Genomic DNA, 14,953 nt, shown 5'->3' on the forward strand with positions numbered 1-14,953 from the left:
CTCAGAACCCTCCGGTCTGGAGGAGCTTGATGATCTTTCCCTTCAGGTTTACTTCTCACTCTGCATCCGTGGACTCGTTCTTGGAGTGCACAGAGACAAAGCACCTGACTCAGGTGTTGCAGCTTTTCAGTGGTATCACAGCTAAGAATTAACCACATTTAAATGTCTTCAGTTGTGCCTCTTATCACTGTTTTCCTTGAATCCAGAATACAATCAAGGGTAACGTTGCATTTAGTTTTCATGTACCCTGAACTCCTTCCACTTAGAAGCATTCCCAGATACCTTTCATCATTCATGACCCTGATATCTTTGAAGAGTTCATTTGAACTGTAGAATGCTCCGTGAACTTACGATTCCACTCAGATAAAACTTTTTTGGCAAGAATGCTCCATAAGCAATGCTCTAACTCAAAGTGGACCACACCTCTAGGTTATTTTTTGGATCAATCCCAATGAATATATTACCAAATTACTCACCCATTAGGCACTCTTGAGTTAAAACAACATTAATCATACATATGATATCAAAAACACACACACATGCATACATGCTTACCATGCACACACATGCAAAGTCAGATTTTTCAAAACACTACCTGCATATACTTTCCAGGCTGGCCCCAGAACTCATGTGCAGAGGTTGGGATAGGCAGAAGTCTCTTATTTCACAGATGGTGCCCTACAAAGGATTTTGGACAAGGATGAGGGGTTCTGCAGGCCTGTGAACCTCCCTCACAGCAAACCTGAAATATGCAGGGGATGAAGAAAACAAAGTTGAGTCTGGGCAAAGGAAAAGTGGATTCTAAGAGGCCAGAAGTTGTGAGGAAGAAGGCAGGCCCCACGTAGATGGACATAAATCTTTCCAAAGTCAGCCAATCCTAGATGTGAGGCTTAGTAAATCTTTTCAGAGTTTATTAGGCCTTTTCTGGTATTGCCTCTACAAAATAAAATAAAATAAGGAAGAGAGAGCTTGAAAAAAACCTTTTGGATAGAAAATAGCACTGAGAGAAACAATATTTTGATGAGTTAGTGCTAAATGAATTAGAAACATGTGGAGTGAATTTCCCTTGAAATACAAATGGATTGAATAATTAATGGAAAAAGCACTTGGCAAAATGTACTTGAGGTTTTTATTGAACCTAAACCAAAACATTTGAAAATATTTTGAAATATGTGAAAAGTACAATATACATCTGGATTTTCCCAACCCTAGTAGGGATACAGGAAATATTATTTTTATTTAACATTTATAGGATAGCAGCAGTGTGCCTCAATCCTAAAGTATTTTCTTACAACAGCCCTGTGGTCTTGGTCATAATTATTATTTTCATTGGGGGAATGAGATTTACTAGTGCTCACAGAGTGGGTTTTGAGTGGAAGCCTCAATCAGTCTGTGTTTTTTTGTTTTTTTGGTTTTTTTTTTTTTTGCCAGTTCTGGGGCCTCAACTCAAGGCCTGAGCACTGTCCTTGGGCTTTCCTCAAAGCTAGCGCTCTATCACTAGAGCCACAGCACCATGTCTGGCTTTTCTATGTATGTGGTACGAAGGAACCGTGCACTCTATCACTAGGCCAAACTCCCGGCCCCTCAGTCTGTGTCTTTAGAAGGCATTTTACTGGAAGGAACATTGCATGAGCAGGTACAAACTTGGGTCCAGGTCTTGGGTGGATTTCTCATGGACAATCACCTTGTGTGTCTTCACTGTCCATGTTTCATCATTTTATAGTTTCTCCCTTTTCCCTGTGATGATTATATTTTTACTTAAATATTCTGCTGTTACCACAGCAGCTCTCTGCCTACCAACCACATCTGGGACCTCCAAACAATGGATACATTTTCATTCCTAGAACTCATACGTCTATCCCATGGCAAAGGGAAATTAAAGTAACACATAGAATGAACACTGATCTGCAGATGACTTTGAACTGGGGAGATTGTCCTGGGGAATGTAAACACAAAGACTTTGAAGAGCAGAAGGGGAGCAGAAGGAAGTCAGGGCATGGATTACATGCTTGAGAAGGACTCAACTTGTTTTTCTGTCTTTGAAGATGGAAGGAGATTCATGAGCCAAGAAATATGGGAGGCAACCTTTAGAAACTGGAAAGGGCTAAGAAACGTAGTCTTGACGACACCCTGCTTTTTTAGCTCCGCGAGACCCATGGTGCAGGAGAGTAACATGATAAATTCGTTTTGTTTTAAGCCATGAAGTTTGTGGTAATTGGTTACAGCAGTGGAGAAAACAAATATATATCCTATCCTTCTTCTTCAGCCATTCTCTGTATCCCTCATAAATACATGTAGCTAATTTCTTGCTTTCTTTCTTTTGTCAGTCCTGGGGTTTGAACTCAGGGCCTGAGCACTCTCCGTAAGCTTTCTCAAGGCTAGAACTTTACCACTTGACCCACAGGACTACTTCTGGCTTTTTCTATGTGTGTGGTACTGAGTATGCAGGTCTTCATTCATGCTAGGCAAACACTCCACCACTAGGCCAAACTCTCAGCCCCATATAGCTAATTCTTCATTCCTTTCTTTTCCTTTCCTTTCCTTTCCTTTCCTTTCCTTTCCTTTCCTTTCCTTTCCTTTCTTTTCCCGTTCTTTCTTTTTTTGTTCTGGTACTGAGGTTTGAACTCAGGCCCTTGCACTTTCACTGGGTGGCGTCCTCTTTCTCCTCCTCCTCCTTCTCCTCCTCCTTTCTTCTCCTTCCTTCTTCCTTTGCCTTTTCTTCCACCACCACTCCTCCTCCTCCTTCTCCTTCCTTCTTCCTCCTCTTCTTCTTCCACCATAACCTTCTCCTCCTCCTCTTCCTCCTCTTCTTCCTCCTCCTCTTCCTCCTTCCCCTTCCTTCTTTCTCCTCTTCTTCCACCATAACCTTCTCCTCCTCTTCTTCCTCCTCCTCTTCCTCCTCCTCTTCTTCTTCCTCCTCCTCCTCCTCCTCCTCTTGCTTCTTCTCCTCTCAAACCCTGGTGAATTACCACTTAAGCCAAACTTCCACTTCCAACATTTTACGGATTAAAGATAAGGGTTTCACAGACTTTCCTGCCTAGGCTGGCTTTGAACCTCAGATTTGATCCTCAGAACTCTCTGAGTAGCTTGGATAATAGACATGAGCCAGCAGTACCCGGTCCCCCATTTTTGATTTAAATAGATAATAGCTATTCTAACTGACTGAGATAGTATTTCATCATGATTTTTGGATTGCATTTTTCTGGCTAATGGCTATGAGCATGTTAAAAATAAATTTGTTATTCATTTTAATTTGTTCATCTATCTGAGAAATACCTGCGCATATCCTTTGCCCGTATTTAATTTGAATTAGTTCTTTCTTTGTTATTGGGATTTTAAAGTTCTTTATATATTAAGAATAATAATCCTTTTCCAGATGAATCACTCCCCAAAGATTTCCCATTCTGTGAATAGTAGCTTTACTCGGTTGCTTCTCTCCTTTGCTGAGAACAAACTCCTTACTGATGCAATCCCATTTGTCTCACCTCACTTTTTTGCTTTCTTTCTTTTGGGTATAGTAACAAAAATCCTGCATATGCCAACATTATGAAGTGTTTTCTTTCTTCTCGAACTAGTTTCAGCCTTTGTATTCAGGTCTTTGACTTCTTTTGAGTCTATTGTTGTGTAGGATAAGATTTAGAAGTCAAATTTTTCTGCATGTGAGGGTCCAATTTAACACCAATTACTGAAGTGGTTGTCATTTTTTGAAGTGTATCTTTAGGAACCTCGTCAAGAATCAGCTGCTAATCCATGAGCTTATTTCTGGACGCATTATTGTCTTGTTTGTCTGTTGTCTGTTATATCCCAATACAGTACTTTTTTTTATTATTATAGATCAGTAGTGTATTTGAGACTCAATAGTATAATACTTTTATCTTTGTTGTTTTTGCTAACCATTGTTTTTGGCTATTTAGGATCTTTTGTGTTTCCATGTGAAATTTAGGATTATCTTTTCTAGTTCCATGTTGAACATAGCTTGTGTTTTGGTGAGGATTTAAATGAATCAGTAATAGTTCTTGGCACTATGGACACTGACACAATATAAATGTATTCAGGATCTCTTTTTTTTTCTTTTTTTTTGACAGTCCTGGGGCTTGAACTCAGGGCCTGTGAGCACTATCCTTGGGCTTTTTCCTCAAGGCTAGCACTCTGCCACTTGAGCCACATCACCATTTCTGGCTTTTTCTATGTATGTGGTACCAAGGAATCGGACCTGGGTCTTTGTGCATGCTAGGTAAGCACTCTACCACTAGGCCAAGCTCCGGCCCAGGAGCTCTTTTTTATTATTGTATCCTCTTAGATTTCTTTCATGAGCATTTTGCAGTCTTCATTGTACAGATCTGTTTCTTTCGTTAAACTTATTCTTGCTCTTCTGGTTTCTTTTTTATAGCCATTGTGAAATGGATTGTCTCCAGGATTTCTTTCTTAGCCAGCTCATTATTGGTATTTAAAGCTACTAATTTTTGTAGGTTAATTTATTTTGTCCTTCAATGTTACTGAATCAGTTTATCAGTTAATCTTTTTGTTATTAGTGTGTCCTTGTCCAGTTTCACTATGAGGGCAATGCTAATCTTTTACAGTGAATTTGGAAGAATTTTCTCTTACAAGTTTTTGAAATAATATGAGAACAATTGGTACTATGTCTTCCTTACAAAGTTTGTAGAATATAGCACAAAGTCATTTTGTCTTAGATTATTCGTTGTTGAGAGAATTTTACTGAGCTTGTCTCCCTATTTATTATTGTTCTATTAGAGTTTCCTCTATCTTCACTTTTGGTTGATATATGTACCCAGAAATGTATACATTTCCTCAAGGTTTTCTAATTTACTAGGGTAAAGTTTGCAAAAGTCTGACATTTGTCTTTTCTTTTGAATTTTTGATTTTATTTATTTGTGTCATTTTTCCTTTGTAGCTAAAGGTAATTAAATTTATCTCTTAATGAACCCTAAAATGGATCTTTTTTGTGGGTTGTTTTTAAGTCTTCACTTTTTTTTTTTTGCCAGTCTTGGGCTTGAGCTCAGAGCCTGAGCCCTGTCCTTGGACTTTCTCAGGACTAGAACTCTACCACTTGAGCTGCAGCACCACTTTCAGCTTTTTTTCTATGTATGTGGTACCGAGGAATGGAACCCAGGTCTTCGTGCATGCTAGGCAAGCACTCTACCACTAGGCCATACTCCCAGCCCTCTGTTCTTTGTTACTTGTTTCTATCTGATGATTTTTTTTAGTTGAGTTAAAATTTTTTTGTATTCTTGATGTAGATATTTACTGCTATAAAGTTCCCTCTTACTGCAATTTTGGCTGCATCCCTTACACCTGAAATGTTAGGTTGCAAGACACCTTGTAGTGTCTTTTCTGATCTCTTCAGTCAGTCATGGCCCTTCAGTAACATGTGGTTAAGCCTCAGTGGATTTGGGTGACTGCTGAAGTTTCTCTTTTATTTCCAGTTTTATTGTATCGTGATCAGAAAAAAAAATATGTGATAGGATCTGATTGTTTCAATTTGCTGAAACATTCTGTGGCGTGATATGTGTTCTGTTCTGGGGAAGTTAATGTTGTGGTGAAATAAACACATGCTTCAGTTACTGGATGAAAGGTTCTATAAACGCCTTGCTAGATCTGTTTGGTCTCTGCTTTAACTCATGTTTATTTTCTTTGAATTATCTGGTATACTGAAATTTCCCACTTTCATTATATGAGATTTTCTTTCTCTTCTCTCCTCGTTCTCTTTCTCCCTTTCTCTTGTCACACCAGTTGCTGTGTATTCCAGGCTGGATTTTAATTCATGATCCTTCTGCTTAAGGTTGCAGAGTGCTGCTCTTTACCCCTTTAATTGCGATAACATTTATCTTACAAAACTAGGTGCTCCAGCATTAGGGACAGCTACTTATTCTCCTTTTTGATTTCCGTTTGTTGGAATCTTCTTTTCTATGTGTCTTGGGTTTTGTGTACATGCAGCCAGACAGTCCGTATCTTCCAATTGGGGAATTCAAGTCCCTTTACATTCCAGTTTTTTGTGATAACCAAGTACTACTCCTGGCGGTTTTGTTGTTGTTATTTTAATATTTCTTCTGTTTGTTCACCATTGGTTCTTGGAAGAATGTTCAGTTTATGGGAACAGAATTTCTTTTTGTTCTTTTAAATTTTTTAAAAAAATTCTTTATTGTCAGGGTAATGTATAGAGGGGTTACAGTTACATTCGCCAGGTAATACGTGCATTATTTCTCACACATTGATACCCCTTCTCATGTTTTTGTCCTCATTTCCATCCCTCCCGTCCCTCACCTCATCTTCTTTTCTCCCCTTCCCTTTCATATTTCAAATAAACAAATAACCATATATAGAATATACCAGATTAAAAAGACAGATGAATAACAATATGAGATTAACCAAAGGGCAAAAAAAGAGAAGAGAAATAACGTAGTACATTAAGAACAACAATCACACAAGATAAAGCTCTTGTTTCCACATCCTAGAGATCTTTGGTCTCATCCTATATGATCTTATGTACCTAGGTTTTGAGCTATTGTAATCCTCTGCTAGGAGAGTCCTAGATGTGTACTAATTATTACAAATTAAGGAAACCATTGAGCTTATGTTCCTTTGGGTCTGGCTTACTTCACTTAATATGATTTTTTCCTCATGTTTTCTATTTCCTTATTTCCCCATGTTTTCTATTTCCTTACCAGTGAGGCAATGTCATTCTTCATGATGGCTGCATAGAATTCCATTGTGTATAAATATTATATCTTGTTGATCCATTCATCTACTGAGGGGCATCTGGGTTGGTTCCATATCTTTGCTATGGTAAATAATGCTACAATGAACATCGTTATGCTTAGTGGCTTTAGTATGTTCTTGTTTCTGGACGTTGGGTAAATGCCAAGGAGTGGAATTTTTGGGTCATAGGGGAGCTCTATGTTAAGTTTTTGAGGAATTGTTATACCACTTTCTATAGTGGTTGAATTAGTTTGCACTCCCACCAACAGTGTAGTAGTGATCCCTCCTGGCCACATCCCCACCAGCATCTGTTGTCATTAGATTTCTTAATAATGGCCATTCCAACTGGAATGAGGTGGAATCTCAAAGTTGTTTTGATTTGTATTTCTTGTATGGCCAGAGATGTCGAGCATTTCTTCATGTGTCTATAGGCCATTCTTATTTCCTCTTCAGAGAAGTCTCTCTTTAAGTCTTTAGTCTATCTTTTAATGGGATGGTTGTTTCTTTGATGATTTATTTTTCAGAGATTCAATTTTTTCATACATTTTTATTGTAATTAATAGAAGGAGTACATTATATTCACCAGATAGAAGGCACATTACTTCACAAATACTGATACCCTTTCTCATGTCTTGGTCCCCATTTCCCTCCCCCACCCCCGCCCCTCATCTTGTTTTCCCCCCTTCCCTATCCTATTTCAAATAAACAAATACACATATATACAATATAAGAGAGATTCAACTTTTTCGTTGTAGATGTATTTTAGATCTGAGGCCTTTGCCTGTGATTTGGCTAGTGAAGATCTCCTCCAACTCTGTGGGCTTTCTAGTTAACTTGCTAGCTACATCCTTTGCCATAGAGAAGCTCTGCAGTTTAATGTAGTATCATTTGTCCAAACTTGCTTTAATTTTTGTGTTTCTGGGTCTTTATTAAGAAAGTTTCAACCTGTGCCAAGGAGACCTGGTGTATCTCCTATTCTTTCTTGCAAAGTTTTCAGGATATCTGCTTTTACCTCAAGATCTTTGATCCATTTGGAATTAATCCTGGTGCAGGGTGACATAGAAGGATCCAACTTTAGTTTTCTCCAGGTGCTTAACCAATTCTTCCAGCACCACTTGTTGAAGAGGCTGTCTTTCTTCCATTCTACTTTTTGGCTCCTTTATCAAAGATTAGGTGGCCTAGGTCTGTGGGTTGATTTGTGGGTCTTCAGCTCTATTCCACTGATCCTCAGGCCTGTTCTTGTGCCAGTACCATGCTGTTTTGCTTATTATAGTTCTGCAATAGAGTCTGAAGTTTGGTGTTGATATTCCTCCAGCGCTGTTCTTTCTGCTAAGGATTGTTTTTGCTATACGGGGTCTTTTATTATTCCATATGAATTTTTGGATTGCTTCTTCTATTTAATTAAAGAATGACATTGGCATATTGATGGGTATTGTATTGAATTTGCAGATAGCCTTTGGCAGAATTGCCATTTTCATGATGTTAATTCTTCAAATCCTGGAGCATGGGAGGTTTTCCCACTTCCTCAGTTTTGCTTTAATGTTCTTTTTCAGGTTTTTAAAGTTTTCATCATCAAGTTCCTTTACATTCTTAGTTAATTCCTGAGTACTTTATTTTCTTTGAAGCTATTGCAAAATAATTTGCTTTCCTGATTGCTGCCTCACTCCACTCTTTTTTGGCATACAGGAAAGCAGTTGAATTTTGAGGGTTAATTTTATACCCTGCTACCTTGCCAAAGTTTTGGATCAGCTCAAGCAAGTTGGGAGTGGAGTCTATATGGTTCTTTAAATACAGAATCATGTCATCTGCAAAGAGGGAACGTTTCACTTCCTCTTTCCCTATTTGGATCCCCTTTATGCTTGCTTCTTGCCTTATTGCTCTGGCTAGGAATTCTAATACTATGTTAAAGAGGAGTGGAGACTGTGGGCATTCTTGTCTTGTTCCTGATTTTAGAGGAAATAGCTTTAGCTATTTGCCATTAAGTATAATGCCAGCTGTCAGTTTGCCATACACAGCCTTTGTTACACTGAGGAAACTGAGGAATGTTCAATGGATTCCTAGTTTCTCCAGAGCTTTTAGCATAAAGGGGTGTTGGATCTTGTCAAATGCCTTTTCTGAATCTATTGAGATAATCATGTGATTCTTGTCCTTGCTCCTGTTAATGTGATGAATTATATTTATTGATATGATTATAAGGAGCCAGCTTTGCATCCCTATGATAAATCCTATTTGATCATATTTTTTTGTATATTTATTTGATGAGTTGTTGAAGGCAGTTGGCTAGTATTTTTTTTTTTTTTGCCAGTCCTGGGCTTGAGCTCAGGGCCTGAGCACTGTCCTTGGACTTTCTCAAGGCTAGAGCTCTGCCACTTGAGCCTCAGCACCACTTCTGGCTTTTTTCTATGTATGTGGTACCGAGGAATTGAACCCGGGTCTTCATGCATGCTAGGCAAGCACTTTAACCACTAGGCCAAACTCCCGGCCACTTGGCTAGTATTTTGTTGAGAAGTTTTTCATCAATATTCATCAAAGGAATGGGTCTATTGTTATTTCTTTGATGAGTCCCTGTCTGGTTTTGGGATGAGGGTTATGGTGGCCTCACAGAATAAGTTTGGCAAAGAGTCTTTACTTTCAATTTCGTTGAGGAGCTTGAGAGTATTGGTGTGAGCTCTGCTTTGAAGGCCTTATAGAATTCAGCCATGAATCCTGGGCTTTTCTTGGATGGGAGGTATCTTATTGCCATTTCTATTTCAATACATGATATAGGTCTGTTTAATTGGTGTAGATCTTCTTGGTTCAGTTTGGGTATGTTAATATTGGCTAGAAATTCATCCATCTCTTCTAGATTCTCAAATTTTAATGTTGGAAAAGTATTCCTTTATGATTCTCTAGAACTTGGTAATTACTGTCATGATGTTTCCATTCTTGTCCATGATTTTGCTTATTTGGGTGTGTCCCATTTTTTGGTAAGATTTACTAAGGATATGTCAATTTTGTTAATTTTTTCAAAGAACCACTTCCTTGCTTTGTTGATTCTTAATATGGCTTTTTTAGACTCTAATTCATTTAATTCTTGATTAATTTAATAATTTGTTTCCTTTTACTGGAATTGGGATTGGTTTTTTGCACTTTTTTTCTAGAGCTTAAGGTACACCATTAAATTGTTAGTTTGAGATTTTTTATTAATGTAGGTACTCAGAGCTATAAATTTTCCTCTGAGTATTGCCTTTGCTGTGTCCCAAAGGAGCTGTTATTTTGTGTGCTCCTTTTTGTTAAATTCCATAAACTGTTGAATTTCTGTTCTGATCTCCTCAATGACCCATTGATGATTCAACAATGTGTTGTTCAGTCTCCACCAGTTACAGGGTTTTCCTTGGTGGAGATTGGTGTTCAGTTCCAATTTTATGCTGCTGTGGTCTGAGAGAACTTAGGGAATATTTTCAGTGTTTCTGAATATGCATAGGTTTGCTTTATGCCCTAAAATGTGGTCTATTTTAGAAAATGTTCCATGTGCTGCTGCAAAAAATCCCATGTATTCTGGTGTCGCTAGGTGGAATAACCTGCAGATGCCTGTTAGGTCTATTTGGTCTATGCAGTTGTTCAATTTTAAGGTTCCTCTGTTTAGTTTTTGCCTGATTGATCTATCCACTTGTGATAGTGGTGTGTTAAAGTCACCAACAATCACTATGTTTGGATCTATGTGTGGTTTTAGTACATGTAAAGTTTGTTTGATGAAGCTGGGTGCTTCAGCATTAGGTGTGTAGATATTTAGGATGGTGATATCCTCCTGAAGGAGAGATCCCTTTAGTACTATGTAATAACCTTCTTTGTCTCTTCTCACTAATTTTAGTTTGAAGACTATTTTATCTGATATGAGGAGGGCAACTCCAGCCTGTTTATAAGGGCCATTATCTTGATAGATTTTATTCCAGCCTCTCACTCTCAAAATATGTTTGTTTTGGGGGGGGCAAGCTACGTCTCTTGAAGGCAGCAGAAAGATGGATCTTGATTTTTTATCCAACTAGACCCTCTATGCCATTTATTTGGAGAGATAAGTCCATTGATATTGAGGGTTGGGATTGAAAAATATTTACTAGTTCCTGTCATTTTTTTATTTCATTAGGGTCAATTCTTGCTGTAATTAGCTGGTATGATTTTTAGGTGCCATTTCTCTATTAGCAACATGTTTGTGTTTATTTTCAATGTGTAGCTTTTTGTTTTGTTTTGTTTTTGTTTTGCCAGTCCTGGGCTTGAGCTCAGGACCTGAGCCTTTACCTTGGACTTTCTCAAGGCTAGAGGTCTACCCCTTGAGCCTCAGCACCACTTCCGGCTTTTTTCTATGTATGTGGTACCAAGGAATTGAACCCAGGTGTTCATGTATGCTAGGCAATCACTAGGCTAAACTCCCAGCCCTTTTTTGAGAATTTTCTGTAATGCTGCATTGGTTGTTACATAGTGTTTCACTTTTCCTTTGTTATGAAATGTTTTCATTGTTCCCTCAGCTATGAATGAGAGCTTAGCTGGGTATAGTATTCTTGGTTGGTAGTTATTTGTCTTTAGGGCATGGTATACCTCATTCCAAGCTCTTTTTGCTTACGTGGTCTCTGCTGAGAAATCTGTGGTTATTCTGATTGGTTTTCCTTTGTAGATGATTGTTCTCTTCTCTCTGGCTGCTTTAAGGATTCTTTCCTTGGTCTCTATTGATCCTGTATAGATTATAATGTGGTGGTGGGATGTCCTTTTCTGGTCAGGTCTATTTGCGGTTCTAAAAGCTTCTTGTATCTGGATGGGCCTATCCTTCTGGATATTTGGGAAGTTCTCTGGGACAATTGACAAGTGTATTTCCAATTTCATTGACCTCCTTCTCCAGGCCCTCCTCAATACCAATTAGCCTAATTGTATCTTGGTGCTTCTGAAGAGATCTGTCATATTTCTTAGACTTGGTTTGAATCATTTTCTGGCCTTTATAACTTGTAGGTTATCTTCAACTCTGAAGATTCACTCTTTTGCATTGTCTACCCTGCTATCAATACTTTCAACTTGGTTCTTCATCTCTTCTAGTTGGTCATTTTTGATACCTTGCACCTCTTGTTTTATATCATGTATGGACTTCTTTAGCTCCTTGATTTCGATTTGAGTATTCTCTTTGAAGTCCTTTAGCTCAGAAGTTTTACTTTCATTGAGCTTTTGTTGGAATTCATTCAGCTTTCTGTTGTGGATTCTATGAATTCCTCCATCAGTCTTTGATTGGCTTCCTCAAGTTCATGTATATCCTTCTTTATGTTTTCAAACTTTTCATTGATCATATTTACCAATTGCATTTGTAGGACTCTCCTCTAAGTTTCCCCATTGACTGCTCTGTTGCTGGTTTAATTTGAGTGGGAGAGTCCATTCTTTGAATTGCCATTTTTCTTTTTTTCATATATTTTTATTGTAATTAATAGAAGGGTTACATTACATTCACCAGATGGAAGGTGTAATACTTCACATACATTGATACCCTTTCTCATGTCTTGGTCCCCATTTCCCACCCCCAACCCCCACCCTCATCTTGTTTTTCCCCCTTTCCTATCCAATTTCAAATAACCAAATATACATATATCCAGTATATCAGATAACAAAGTGAAATACTGAAACAATATGAGATACCAAGGGACAGCAAAAGAGATGAGAGATAACATAGTACATTAAGGACAACATTCATTATATGGCTTTTGTTTCTATATCCTAGAGGGCCTTTCATTTAGCGTCATACTGTATGGCCTTTTGTATCTAGGTTTTGCTCTATTGTAAATCTCTGCTAGAAGAGTCCAAGGTTTCTACTAATTACTGAATTGCCATTTTTCTTGAGTTTCTTCTTCTGCCCATTTGAAAATGGAAGCAAGACTAATAACCCACAAGATTACAATTTTAGGATATAACCAACCTAGTGCTCTGTAGCTGCCGAGAGTATACAGTTTTAGACTGGTATTTTCACACACTCTCTCTCTTTCCTTTTGTGCACTTACCAACAAGTCCAACACTACCACTGAAACACAGCTTTATGACCAAAACTCCACAATCCTATCTCTATGATATTTAACTCTGGATGTACAGTTTAATTGAACAAATAAATATATATATATACATATATATATGTATGTATTTGTCTTGGTCAACAACAACCAGCTGTAGATCCATGCATTATGAAAATTGAAGAAGGAACAAAGGACCAGAGATAGAAAGATATTATGAAAGACAGGAGGGGGAAATAAGAGAGGAGAGTCACCCCAACCAGGGAGGAATTGTTCCCTCCAGGACAGGTAACCAACTGATTGTCTTGCTAACCTGATTCTTTGCCCTTTTGAGAGATGGCACTGCCAACACCACTTCCCAGGCTCCAGTTATCAGCTAGTTGGTCTGGCAGTGTCTTCACCAGTAGCCAAGATGGCGCTGCTATCAGCTGGTGGGGGAGGGACTACCTTTCCATTGCTGTTGTGCGAGCAGGAGTGAGAACGTCTTTAGTGAGGTACTCACACTTCCACTTGGTTGTCCATGTCTGTCGGTAACTGGCAGGATGAAGATTTCTGCTCCTAGTCACTCAGTCTGTGCTGCAGGCTAGGTGCTGAGTGCTCAGGCTCTGGTGCCTTTGTCTTGGCACAGCTGCTCTGGGGAGCGGCAGCCACCATGAAATTTGCATTTATTTTCTGGTACTGGAATTGAACTCATGGCCTCCTTGCTTGGCTTGCTTTCTCTGCTGGATCGCTACCACTTGAACCACACCTCCACTCTCGCATGTGCTGATTATTTTGCAAATGGAGTCTTGAGGTTTTTTTCTGCCTGTGCTGGCTATGAACTATGGTTTTTCTGGCTGTCAGCTTCCTGCATAGCTAGAATTCCAGGTGGAAGCCACCATATTTGGCTAATATTTGTATTCTTTACATTATCTGTAGCACAAAAAAGTTTTCTATTGGAGTTCTATGTGCATCATGGACTGTGGGAACAATTATACATTCAATATTCTGTAGGAATTATTTGATTTTTCTGGCCTCAGTCCAGATTTCAAATTAATTTCTCAGTTTTGAGTAACTCTAGCCATATGGGTATAGAAATCTGGATTTCTAGTTCTTGTAGACATGGTTTCCACTTACAGCTCCAAGTGAATTCTTCACTTCCTTGATGTTTAGCTCTTCTTCTCCTATGGGGCAGACTCCTTGAAGTGCTTCAACTGTGGCCCTTGTTGGGCACCAGTGGCTCACGCCTGTAATCCAGCTACTCAGAGGCTTGAGACCTTGAGTATTTTGTCTCAAAGCTAGTCTGAGCACAGAAGTCTGGGAGACTCCATTTCCAACTAACTAGCAAAGCCCCGGGCTGGATGCATAACTCAAGTAGTACCTCTCCAGACAAGAAAGCAAGCCAGGAAATCCCAAGGCCCAATGTCAAGGGACAGCAGCAAAAACCAAAACAACAAATCAGAAGCAAAATCCCAGAGTGTAGCCCTCCACCTTCCTTGTGAGACCCTCAACAATTAGCCTCATTTTTTTTTCTTAAAATTCTTAAAATGCTTCCTATCAAACACCACTACTGGGAAATCCAATTCCTTTCAACAATTGCTTTGGATAAGATAATCACAAAAGAGAATGGTTATTTCTTCTGCATTTGCAGTTTAACATTCAAGTGGCTTTACTAGCATGGAGGAAAGGAGAAAAGGGCTCGATAAAGATGTATTTCAGGTGGGAAATGAGGGAGGATCCATTCAAAAAAAATGTTAATCTGTGTAGTAGCATGCAAAACTAACAGAAATGTTTGTTAATCTTCTGTGAGGAAAAAACCGAGTTGATTAATGAATGCAGGAAGAATGGCATAAACAATAGTGGGAATGAGGGGTGGGACGATCAAGCTAAATGACTGTGGTTTGTGGGCAGTGGAGAGGACTCTCAGGAAGAAGAGCCAGCTGTAGCCCAGGCTCAGGAGACCTCTACTCTGCCAAGAATCTAGACTGGTGAAACTTAGGGCTGGGCTGGCTCTTTCCAAAGCAGAAATGGACCAGGGTAGAAAGAGCTCAGTGACAGGTCAGAATCTGGGAGCCTGGGAGGGAGTTGTGGGATTCAGCAACAGGAAAGCGGACCTGGAAAAGGTTGGATATGTTGTCAAGGTGGCTGAGAGTACTAGGTGTTTGGTTACAATCCAACATCTTCAGGTATTTTGGAGTAGTATTATCCCAGGGGAATATGGACACTTTATGAGTGCAAGTATC

This window comes from Megascapheus bottae, chromosome 6, assembly GCF_031878675.1.
Source record: "Megascapheus bottae isolate mThoBot1 chromosome 6, mThoBot2.hap1, whole genome shotgun sequence".
Classification (NCBI taxonomy): Eukaryota; Metazoa; Chordata; class Mammalia; order Rodentia; family Geomyidae; genus Megascapheus; species Megascapheus bottae.